Below are 11,616 nucleotides of genomic sequence, written 5' to 3'. Positions count from 1 at the left end.
GCGTGTCTCTATCCCACAATTTCTTTCACCTCATTGAAAGTGGACAGACAAGATATGAGGCTCTATGCGGTATTGGCGAGGAAAGAAATAACGTAGAAAACGGCGAAAAGAACACAAGACTGCACTGTAGTTGTGATTCAAAAATGGTTCAAATGGCTCTGACCACTATGGGACTTGACATCTGAGGTCATCAGTCCCCTAGACTTAGAGCTGCTTAAACCTAACTAACCTAAGGACATCACACACATCCTTGCCCGAGGCAGGATTAGAAGCTGCGACCGTAGCAGCAGCGCGGTTCCAGACTGAAGTGCCTAGAATCGCTCGGCCACAGCGGCCGGCAATTGTGATTCAACTTGGAAACTAATTCATTGCAGATTTCACTCAACATTACGTGGTACAGTAGTTTCTCCTATTTCATTTAATAAATGATTAATAATTTTGAAGTGGTGGGGACCTGGTTGGTGACTGGTGAGGTACTGGGACAGCAAAGTAATGTATACTTGAAAGGGAGCTTATTATCGGATACCATAAAACTCTTTACAATTAGAAAACACGCAATTTAATAGTGGGAGCACTGATGACATGTGAACAAGTCAGTTCAAGCCAAGGCTCACGTCGCCCCACGATGACACGCTAAAATAAAATCGTCAAAATTTCTTAAAGTAGTCTTTTAAGCAGTTACAGAAAAATGATTAATTTCCATACTACGTTACTTGTAACAGACAATACAGATCAAGAACATCAATACTGAACAAGCAAATAATTACATTATTCAACTGCATAAACAGCTTAAGGCACAATGATAATTATGTACCACACCTAAGCCAAAATAATTTAACGCAGTTGCAGCAAGAGTTGTTGGCAGTCAATTGCAGTTGAAGAACATCGGATTATCAAACAAATATCTATATATAGCAACTGCACAAACGGCGTAAGGCTCAACGATAAGTGCATACCATCCAGACCCACTTCAAGTGCTAGAAGTTTACGTAGAACTTTCATTAACGAACACGATGTCTAATCATAAAACCTAACTTGCGGCAAAACTGACCAGTCTAAAGTCAAATAAATGTCACTATAAAAATATATGAATAACACTTGAGACAGATGCAGGGTAACTGAATCAACGGACAGCGGCCAAGCAAACAAGCTAAAGTAGTTTTAGATTTTACATCAATATTAGTTAAAATACAAGAATTACTTCCAGGGTAAGTTCGTGAGAACTTCACAGCAAATTGTCTAGAATGTACATGGGGCCACAAATGGCCAAACCAGACTTATATGAAAGGACGCCTCTAGGCATGTTCTTTATGATTTACTTAATGGTGCTTATAGGGCATCAGCTGCTGCAAATTGTAAGGGATAATAATTATAAAGAGCCCCTTATAGGTACCATACAGTCGAAATAATCAGGCAGTGTAATGTCAGTGAAGAATGTGTGTTGGAGTATTGTAAAGTGACCAGGAGGAATGGCCAGTATCAAGGGATATAACAGCAACCATTGTCCGAATCATGAAAGTGAGGTAATATCGGCTCTAAAATGAATACCTTAAGAGCTTTGAGCATTTCCTCATCTTCGATACTGTGAAACAAACGTTATTTACAACAAGGTCCTTGCTTTCCACGTTTCGAGAGATGGTACTATGGACCAAAGCAACGAAAAAAGCCCAGTTAAGACTGCGCTCAGAAGTGTGTGCCGAAAGAGTTGCGAACATTTAGCCACTGTGGAAAATCATCACTTGTACTTAACATGTGCTCATAGCTCATCAGATATAGATTTTATAGCCTATGTCAGTCGACATTTTTGCTTCAAATAATCGTGACTTTTACACACCTGAAAACCGACCAGTCCTCCTGGGACACTGTGCGAAACGCACGAGGTGCATTTTCAATATACTAATCTCATGCGCAGAATGTTCGTACAACTGCAGAGCCTGTTCAGCGTATGAGGCACAGATAAAGAAGAGAATCTGACACAGAGAAAGTCTTTGAATATCATCACCATGACTAAATTGTTTTGAGAATAATTTTCTTTATATTGTAGCAGCTATATAGTAGTGCTTCATAAAAATTTTCTTTTTGCTTTTCGCAGTCATGAGATAGCGAATATTTTGTGTGAGAAATATGTGCAGGTTTTTTAATACTGCCACAATGGGCAACTGAATATTACGTAGTAAGTCATAGCTACTGAAGTAGATAGATAATTGTAATGTTACTTCGCTTAGGATAGGTCCTGTCGAACACTATTTACATCACCGTAAGAATGTTCTGATTCTTGAATAAAGTTCCTCAGTTTGTGAGCACCACGCTACAAACCAAAAGGTGCGTGAGTTCTGGCACGAGGTGAGTACCGGAATTCTTGTCTGTCACTTACCGTTCCTTTCACCTCTGAGTTTGATTTTTAATGTAATAAATGCCAAATTGTGCCATGGTTTGGAATCAGCGTTGGTAATGTAGGTGCCCTGACTCGATCGCACCGTTCATGTGTCTGTTTGCAATGCACTGCAGTCGCTGGTGATGTCAGGAAATTCAAGAGCTCAAGACGATGATAATTTAAGAAATTCAAGAAGGCCTCGGTGGAAAATTCAGAAATGCGGGATTGGTGAGGTTAAAAATAAAAATTAATCACTGGGGTGGTTAAAAAGAAATTTAAAAAAATTAAAAAAAATTTCAAAAATCCAATATGGTGAAACTAGCTCACATATCTACATCTATACTCCGAAAACCACCTAACGGTGTGTGGCGGAGGGTACCTTGAGCACCTCTATCGGTTCTCCCTTCTATTCCAGCCTCGTATTGTTCGTGGAAAGTAAGATTGTCGGTATGCCTCTGTGTGGGCACCGAGCTACTGAGTGTCTCTCTTGCAGAGTCTTCCACTGGAGTCTATCTATCATCTCCGTAACGCTTTCGCGATTAATTAATGATCCTACAACGAAGCGCGCTGCTCTCCGTTGGATCTTCTCTATCTCTTCTATCACCCGTATCTGGTATGGATCCCACACTGGTGAGCAGTATTCAAGCAGTGGGCGGACAAGTGTACTGTAACCTACTTCCTTTGTTTTCAGACCGCATTTCCTTAGGATTCTTACAATGAATCCTAGTCTGGCATCTGCTTTACCGACGACTAATTTTATATATTCCATTTTAAATCACTCCTAATGCCTACTCTCAGATAATTTATTGAATTAACTGCTTCCAGTTGCTCACCTGCTATAATGTAATTAAATGATAAAGGATCTTTCTCTCTTTGTATTCTCAGCATATTACACTTGTCTACATTGAGATTCAATTGCCATTCCCTGCACCATGCGTCAATTCGTTGCAGGTCCTGCTGCATTTCAGTACAGTTTTCCATTGTTACAATCTCTCGATATACTACAGCATCATCCGCAAAAAGCCTCAATGAACTTCCGGTGTTATCCAAAAGGTCATTTATGTATATTGTGAATAGCAACGGTCCTACGACACTCCCCTAAGGCATACCTGAAATCACTCTTACTTCGAAAGACTTCTCTGCATTGAGAATGACATACTGCGTTCTGTTATCTAGGAACTCTTCAATCCAATCACACAATTGGTATGATAGTCCATATGCTCTTACTTTGTTCATTAAACGACTGTAGGGAACTGTATCGAACGACTTGGGGAAGTCAAGAAACACGGCATCTACCTGTGAACCAGTGTCTATGACCCTCTGAGTGTCGTGGATGAATAGCGCAAGCTGGTATTCACATGATATCCTAGCAAGCATTAGGGTGCGATGTTCAAAAGCAACCGATACATCTGAAACTTCCTCCATGTTGAAAAGTGTCCGAATGACTTGCATTTTTTTCACCATGTTCTAAATATCTAAGTCGTCTCAATTTTTTGTGCCATGGTCAGAAATAACCAAACGATATGAATTTTGATCGAAGTTCAAAAATATCCGATTGATCCTTATCTCTGTGCCCTCTTCGAAAGTATTTATTAGGTTAAAAATATAACTTGCAGTATTTCCACGTCTAAAATACGTAAACACACACACACACACACAAACAAGTGTATTTCCTGTGCAAACATACACGGTATTATTTTAATGGAATGATTCTAATGCGAGTGTTTTACGAGATATCGTATTTTGAAATGTCCCTACACCGACCCTTGTATAATACCTGTGGTAGCGCACACTAAAGAACAACATAAGCACATACAATACTTACGTAGATTCTGACCAGTAACGAGAAAAATGGAAATGAGCATATGGCATTGTTGGCCGCAAGGCCGCATGCGGGGAAGTTCGACCGCCGAATGCCAGTCTTATTTCAGTCGGTCCCATATTGGGCGACTAGTGTGCCAGTGATGAGTGCTGTGGCCTTCTCCACCAGACATCACGACGCCTAGAGTATCAGCAACCAAACTGACAGCCTGCAGCTGCGGGTTGCCCGCTTCGCAGGCACACCGAAGCACTACACAACCGACAGGCAATATTGATGAACAGCCACAACAACAACCATAACAACAACACCTCAGCAAAGACACCAGCGGCCACCAGGGGCCACTACCGGCCCACATAAACATAAGGAAGAGGTCGCTGCAGATCCCGGAACTATTTTCACACGTCGAACCACGTGATGGAAAATAGTTACGAGGTACCCATCCACCAAAGCGCTATAAAGGCCGGCGTTCGGCCGCACATCGGCAGCTCATCGACTGCCAGCATACATGGATAGCTGCCGCCCCGGCCGCCCGGCTCGGATCTTCTCGCTCATCTCTGGATTAGGCTTCGTATATCGGAGAGTTCTCTGGCAGAGTCTAGTAGGAAATAATTTCAGTTGTGTTCTATATTATTCTTGTGTGTAGTTGTGATTCGAAGACGGATCACTGTTTTGTGTTGTTGTTATACTTGGAGAATTTGTTTTGGTTAATTAAACAGTCCAATAAAATGTTTTCGGACTTTTGATCGTTAGCTTCTTCTGCTTACGCAGACATATCAATGAGGATAACACAACACCCAGTCCACGAGCGGAGAATAGCCCCAACCCGGGCGGAAATCGAACCCTGGCCCGCTGCATGGAAGGCAAGCATGTAACCACTCAGATAAGCAGGCGGACAGTAACGAGAAAACTGACCATCTCAGGTAGTGTTCAAAATGACCACCTGCAGCGGCAATGCACGCTTCCAGTCTTGTATGGGACGCCTGCAGCACACGTGCTAGCATTTCAGCGCAGATGTCCAAACAGGCTGCAGTGATACATCGTTGCAAATCACTGGGTGTTGTTCGTATGTCCCTGTAGCGTCTTTCAGCTTCCCCAACAGAAAATGGTCTATAAGGGTCTACATCTACATTTATACTCCGCAAGCCACCCAACGGTGTGTGGCGGAGGGCACTTTACGTGCCACTGTTATTACCTGTTCCAGTCGCGTGTGGTTCGCGGGAAGAACGACTGCCGGAAAAACTCCGTGCGCGCTCGAATCTCAAATCCGCGGAAGGGACCGACCGTGGTACAGGTCCTCTGCATCCAAATCAACGATTTGCAAGCAATTCGTGACACACATCCAGTAGTACTTCGTGCACTATGGACTGAACAGCATCATGTTGCTACCACAGGTGTCTCCTAGTCCACAGAGGAACGTTTTCTGGCATCCATGGAAGATGGTCTGCTTGGAGGCTGCAATACTTGTGTGCTTTCAGTGATCCGGCTACGAAACATGGGCCTTTGGTCTGACGGTTTACTGTCCCACACCACACTACGCTACCGTTCCACCCGACGACGCCAATGGAGACTGTCAACAGACCTATAGTGCGGCTTTCGGCGATTTACTTGGCCATTACGTGTAAATGTGGGCTCATCATCAAACAAAAGGCATAATACATCAGCCGTATTCTGTCTCAATGCTCATGTACAGCAGTTTACGCCTTTCTCATAATCGTTTCCATGCAGTTCTTGATGGACAGAGAGGTATAGGGATGGAACCTATGTCGACAGAAAATGCATTGGACTATTGTCTGACTCATGCCGGTTCCTCTTGCGTTTGCGCAGGAGCTAACGTGCGGATCAACTGCAAACAGCAGCAGAAAATTTAATTTCCCCTGTTCTGTCGTCACTAGTTTCCTTCTGTTACGCTGTCCAGGTGTTACACACCACTGTCACGTAACTGGTAGAAAAGGCTGATAAATAAATGCCGAGATGGTTCACGTGTATTAGAATATGTTGCTGCATACACGGTACAAGAACGTATTGCATTCTTCCTACACTCTCCATACACTATGGTTTTTTCTGCATTGGTAAATTCCACCTTCCACTCATGACTTACTGCTTGGAACGTTATACGCTAACTGTCTAGCAGGTCGCAATACAGTCAAGGAACACACAGAACACTCAAAGCAAACGTAACATCGTACCTAGCAACTATCCAGATTGAGTGGCACAAAAAAGTGTCGTTGTTGAAACTTTTCAAAATACGATGTCTCGTAAACAACTCGAACTAGAATCCTGTAACAAATACCACTGAAGTTCTAATTTACACTACATTTAGTCTGTTAATATCAAAAGGTATTCTTACACTTAAAAGATTGTTTACATAAAAAAATGCACATTCAAAGTATTACTACAATGAATTTATTGTCTAAAAACCACTTCGGTGAAAACCGCACGTTAATACCACTTTCCATTTCCGCAATATCCGCGGTGCTAATTTTGGTTTTTTCGCCCCCTATACATATATTGCAGGCTGGGATAATGGACTGTGGTCCGGATAACACAGGGTCGAAAATCATTCTGACAACTTTTACAATAGACCTTTCGTGCTGCATACTGCAAGCTCTTTGCCTTCCATATCTTGGGAGGACATAGTATGGACCAAAAAAATAAAATAATGTCCAGTAAACGTAGCTACAAAGTGCATATTTTAAGAGCTTTAAGCACATATCGTCCTTGCTACTGTGGAGCAAATCTCTTCTGCTGAACAAGTGGTCATAGCCCTTACTAAACTTAACTCTAAACTCCATCCAAACGGAGCTTGGAAGGCCGAATGGTACCGGCCGGCCGTCGTGTCATCATCAGTCCACAGGCGTCACTGGATGCGGACATGGAGATGGAGGGGCATGTGGTCAGCACACCGCTCTCCCGGCCGTATGTCAGCTCACGAGACCGGAGCCGCTACTTCTCAGTTAAATAGCTCCTCAGTTTGCCTCACCAGGGCTGAGTGCACCCCGCTTGCCAACAGCGCTCGGCACACCGGATGGTCACCCATCCACGTGCTAGCACAGCCCGACAGCGCTTAACTTCGGCGACCTGACGGGAACCGGTGTTACAGCAGCGGCAAGGCGGTTGGCCTCATAGTTCTTAAGGCATGCAATTTAGTGCCTATGTTTACTACATAATTTTGTCTTCGTTTTGTTCTTACAATGCTCTCCCAAAATACACAAAGCAAAGAGTTTGCAGAAGACGAGGTCCATTGTCAGAGGTGGAAGGTCTTTCGTAAAGATTGTAGCAGCGGTGACGTACTCCACAGAATATGTACTCTCTCGCTTGACATAACAAGGATAATTGAATGCCTCTCTTTCTTCAATATCCACAGAGCCAGCAGTTGTACTCTGGATACTGTAAGACTATATCAGCTATATGGCATGATCATTGGTTGACAAAAATATCGGCTCACTGCAGTGTTCATTGTCGTATTCCAAGTCAACTAAATACAGGAAAAAAATACAGACAGTCTAAGATCTTTTTTACATATCACATCCTACACCTTGCAATCTTTCCGCTTCAGTCTGTAGATCTCCTCCTGCCCCCTCCACCTGTCCATGCCATCCTCCCATCTTCTCTGTGTCCATCTGCTGCTGCTCTGTCAGTTCATTTTCTCCTACTTTCCGTCTGTCCATCTCCTCCTATCCCTCTCTGTCTCCTCCTCGTACTCCTCTGTATGCCTGCCTCTTACGTCTCCTTACCTACCTCCACCGCCCCCCCCCCCCCCCTGCTGCCAGTGACTCTTATCCACACAGTATTTCTTTCTAGAGTGGTTAGTATACCGTGTTTCACTAAAATCGCTCCAGAGATTTAGGAGGAAATGAAGATATACACATCACAGACACACATACATATCTTTATGCGTGAACCTGCAATCCATATTGGATTGCATTTAACTGGTCCTTAGATTATTCATGACTTTCCTTGACGATAGCAAATGTCATCAAAAAATATTTTGATTTATCTGCTGTCACCCTGAATTTTAAAATCCACATATTTCTGTTATTACTTAAACAGCAGAGAAGAAAAATCGAGTCCTCCTCTAACATCAATTTTTAATCCGAAAGCTTCGTTCTTGGTCTTCTGGTCTTATTGTTTCCTCCTCATTCTTGTATTTACTGTATATTACCTTTCTTTCCATACAGAGTACACGTTTCGTTAGCAGTAAGACCTCTGTCACTTTCTCCCATTTTCAAGGCTCTTTATGGACCGAGAAATCTTAAGAACGTATCTTGATTTTTCATTAGTCCTTTTATATTTGTTAAAACTCAAATCTTCCCAAGTAAAACTACCCACACACGAACAAGTAGGATACAGGTAGGAGGCTAGGGTGGGAGGGTACCGTGTGTGTGTGTGTGTGTGTGTGTGTGTGTGTGTGTGTGTGTGTGTGTATGTATGTGTCTGCGTGTGAGTGTGTGTGTGTGTGTATGTTTCTGCGTGTGTGTGTGTGTGTGTGTGTGTGTGTGTGTGTGTGTGAGAGAGAGAGAGAGAGAGAGAGAGAGAGAGAGAGAGAGAGAGAGAGCAATACAAAATGACACTTCTTCTGTACTTAGACTAAGAGCGTATTCTTCGACAATGAGCTCGTAATGTGACGTATTAAACATTCAGAGTAAGGATTGACTTCACACAGCTATCTGTTTCCATTCAGCTTCTGTGTAGTTTATTACATCACTGTCTTTGTAATCTTGTACAGCACTTTCCTCAGATGACGTAGACTGATTAAATTTATATTCTATACTATTGCTCTGATAAGCGGCAAAGTAATCACTACCAGTCATAGGTAAAAGTACCTTAAATACCTAAAACAGAACAACGCACAAGGCTTCAAAGAGACTCGTGAATTTCTGTTAAGAGCACTGTTGACAATAATGTTCCAGGATTTCTGAAGGAGACGTATGCCCCCCGTCACTGAAGAAAATCTCAGGTCACTCATATCTGCAGAGGGGAGAGGAATTGATCCAAGGAACTATTGTCAGATTGCTCACATACACTCGTCCCAACACAGTTGAATTTATTGTGAGGTGAAAGATTGTGAATTACCAGGAACAAAATAGACTTCTTTATGGAAAGCAGCACGGGCTGCCAAAATATCGACAGTGTTAACCGCAAACTGCTCCCGTTATGTGCGCCACTCGTTAAGAAAAGAAGGCTGATTTAGTTTTCCAATATTTTTGAAACTTTTTGTTTCAGTAGAAACTATTCGCCACCTAAAGACAATAAGTTCCTAGGTGATATCTAACAATGTTTTCTACAAGAACGAAAATTTCTCGACAGACTGGATATTGTAAGTTATCCAGGAAGAAACATCGTCTACCTACGCTGAGGCACTGGTTGGTAAGCCACAGGGAAGTGTAACTGGTTTCTAATAGCAACTTATGTCAAGCTTAATAGACAGTTACAACTACAATTACAATTAACAGAAGTTGTTGTTTATAAGTAAATTCTCTTAATGCAGAGAAACAGAAATAATAATGTATTGCGTAATGTAGCTCTTCTTACTTTCTGTGCTAGAAAAAACAACAGGGAAACTTTCCATCGTATGGAAGGAAATTTAACTATCGAATTATAACTACGATGGCTATACGTAAAGTAAGGTCCGATCAGAATCCAAATGGAAACCACAGGGAAAATCAGAAATGTTGTACTGGACATAGCTTGTTACACCTTCGAGCTCTACATAGTCGCCGCTTCGACTTGGGCAATTGTCGTAGTTTTGTATCAACTTTCCACTACCTCCGGAACAGAAGATAGCAGCCAGTGCTTTCTGCCACTTCTCTACGCTAGTCAGGAGCTCCATGTATGTGCCAAAATAGTGTTTCACAGCCAGAGGATCATGTGAGGAAAGATGAACTTCCGAGGAAGCCAAGTCAAGGCTGCATGCTGGGTGACCAAGCATTTTCCGACGTAAAGGCAGCAGGGACGGCTACATTGCTCATGCAGTGTGAAGACGTTATTTGTTGCGAAGACGGCAATGCATGACATGAACATTATGTGGGGTTGCATAAAATTAGGCGAAACCACCTGGCGGGAGACGCTATGTATCTAGGATCTTTATGTGCTCACTGTGAGCAAAGAACTGAAAAGAGCGACGTGACGCAATCGACAGGCATACTAGAGACACCGTCCAAGACATCTGATTTTTACTTTGGTTTCCACGTCGCCACCTATCAGATTCTACCTTTCGAATGGAGCTCCTATATCTAGAGTCTGTAATGCGACACAAATATATCAGAGTAACACTGTGTAAGGATTTGAAATGTATTTTTTACCTACGTTCAGTAGTACCCATCGCAAACTGCTTACTAGAAGTCGTTGGTAGCATACCGCCCAATAGCAGCTAATCTTATTGTAGCTATCGTACTTCAGAAATCGTCAAGTGTGACGTTTTCAAAATGGTTCACATGGCTCTAAGCACTATGGGACTTAACATCTGAGGTCATCAGTCCTCTAAACTTAGAACTACTGAAACCTAAGTAACCTAGGAACATCACACACACCCATGCCCGAGGCAGGATTCGAACCTGCGACCGTAGTAGCTGCGTGGTCCCGGACTGAAGCGCCTAGAACCGGTCGGCCACCGCGGCTGGCGAACCGTTTACATATCAGTTCGAAGTAAGGGGGCACGTTGTGTGTATACAAAGAGAGTGTGTGAATCGTCACATGTATCTCCACTGGTGAGAAAGTATAATAGCAATTAAACTTCCCGGCACATTTAAGCTGCTTAATGGACTTGGAAGTTTGGAAGTAAGAGAAAAGTACTGTCGGGAGAAATTGTCCATGAACAGCAGGGATCCCAGGTTTCAGGATTGTCTGACAGACTGTTTTAATCTGTCAGAAAATTTCAAATCAGCACACGCAATACTACAGAGTGTGCCTTGTAAATAGTCTTCATGGGTTTGTCGCCGGATGACGTTGTGCAAATTTCACAAAGCTTCCTCGGAGCAACTGTCCAACATCTTCAGGTGATTGAATCTTTCTAGGTACGGCTGACGCCGGCCGAAGTGGCCGTGCGGTTAAAGGCGCTGCAGTCTGGAACCGCAAGACCGCTACGGTCGCAGGTTCGAATCCTGCCTCGGGCATGGTTGTTTGTGATGTCCTTAGGTTAGTTAGGTTTAACTAGTTCTAAGTTCTAGGGGACTAATGACCTCAGCAGTTGAGTCCCATAGTGATCAGAGCCATTTGACCCATTTTTGTACGGCTGACGATAAGGGGCACGTCGACGCCCCTGTATATAGAACACGCGGGCAAAGAATGTGCAGCCCGCGGAAATCACACATACGCAGTGATTTGCAGATAGGTCGGGCCGTACTCAAACGCCCTCTGTTGAGAATCGCAGAGAAGCCTTTGTAAGCATGCACTGTGCGCTATGGTTGCAACAATGCGCCCA

This window comes from Schistocerca nitens, chromosome 9 (genome assembly GCF_023898315.1).
Source record: "Schistocerca nitens isolate TAMUIC-IGC-003100 chromosome 9, iqSchNite1.1, whole genome shotgun sequence".
NCBI lineage: Eukaryota > Metazoa > Arthropoda > Insecta > Orthoptera > Acrididae > Schistocerca > Schistocerca nitens.
The sequence above is the reverse complement of the archived record's forward strand: the minus strand, read 5'-3'. Positions refer to the sequence as shown.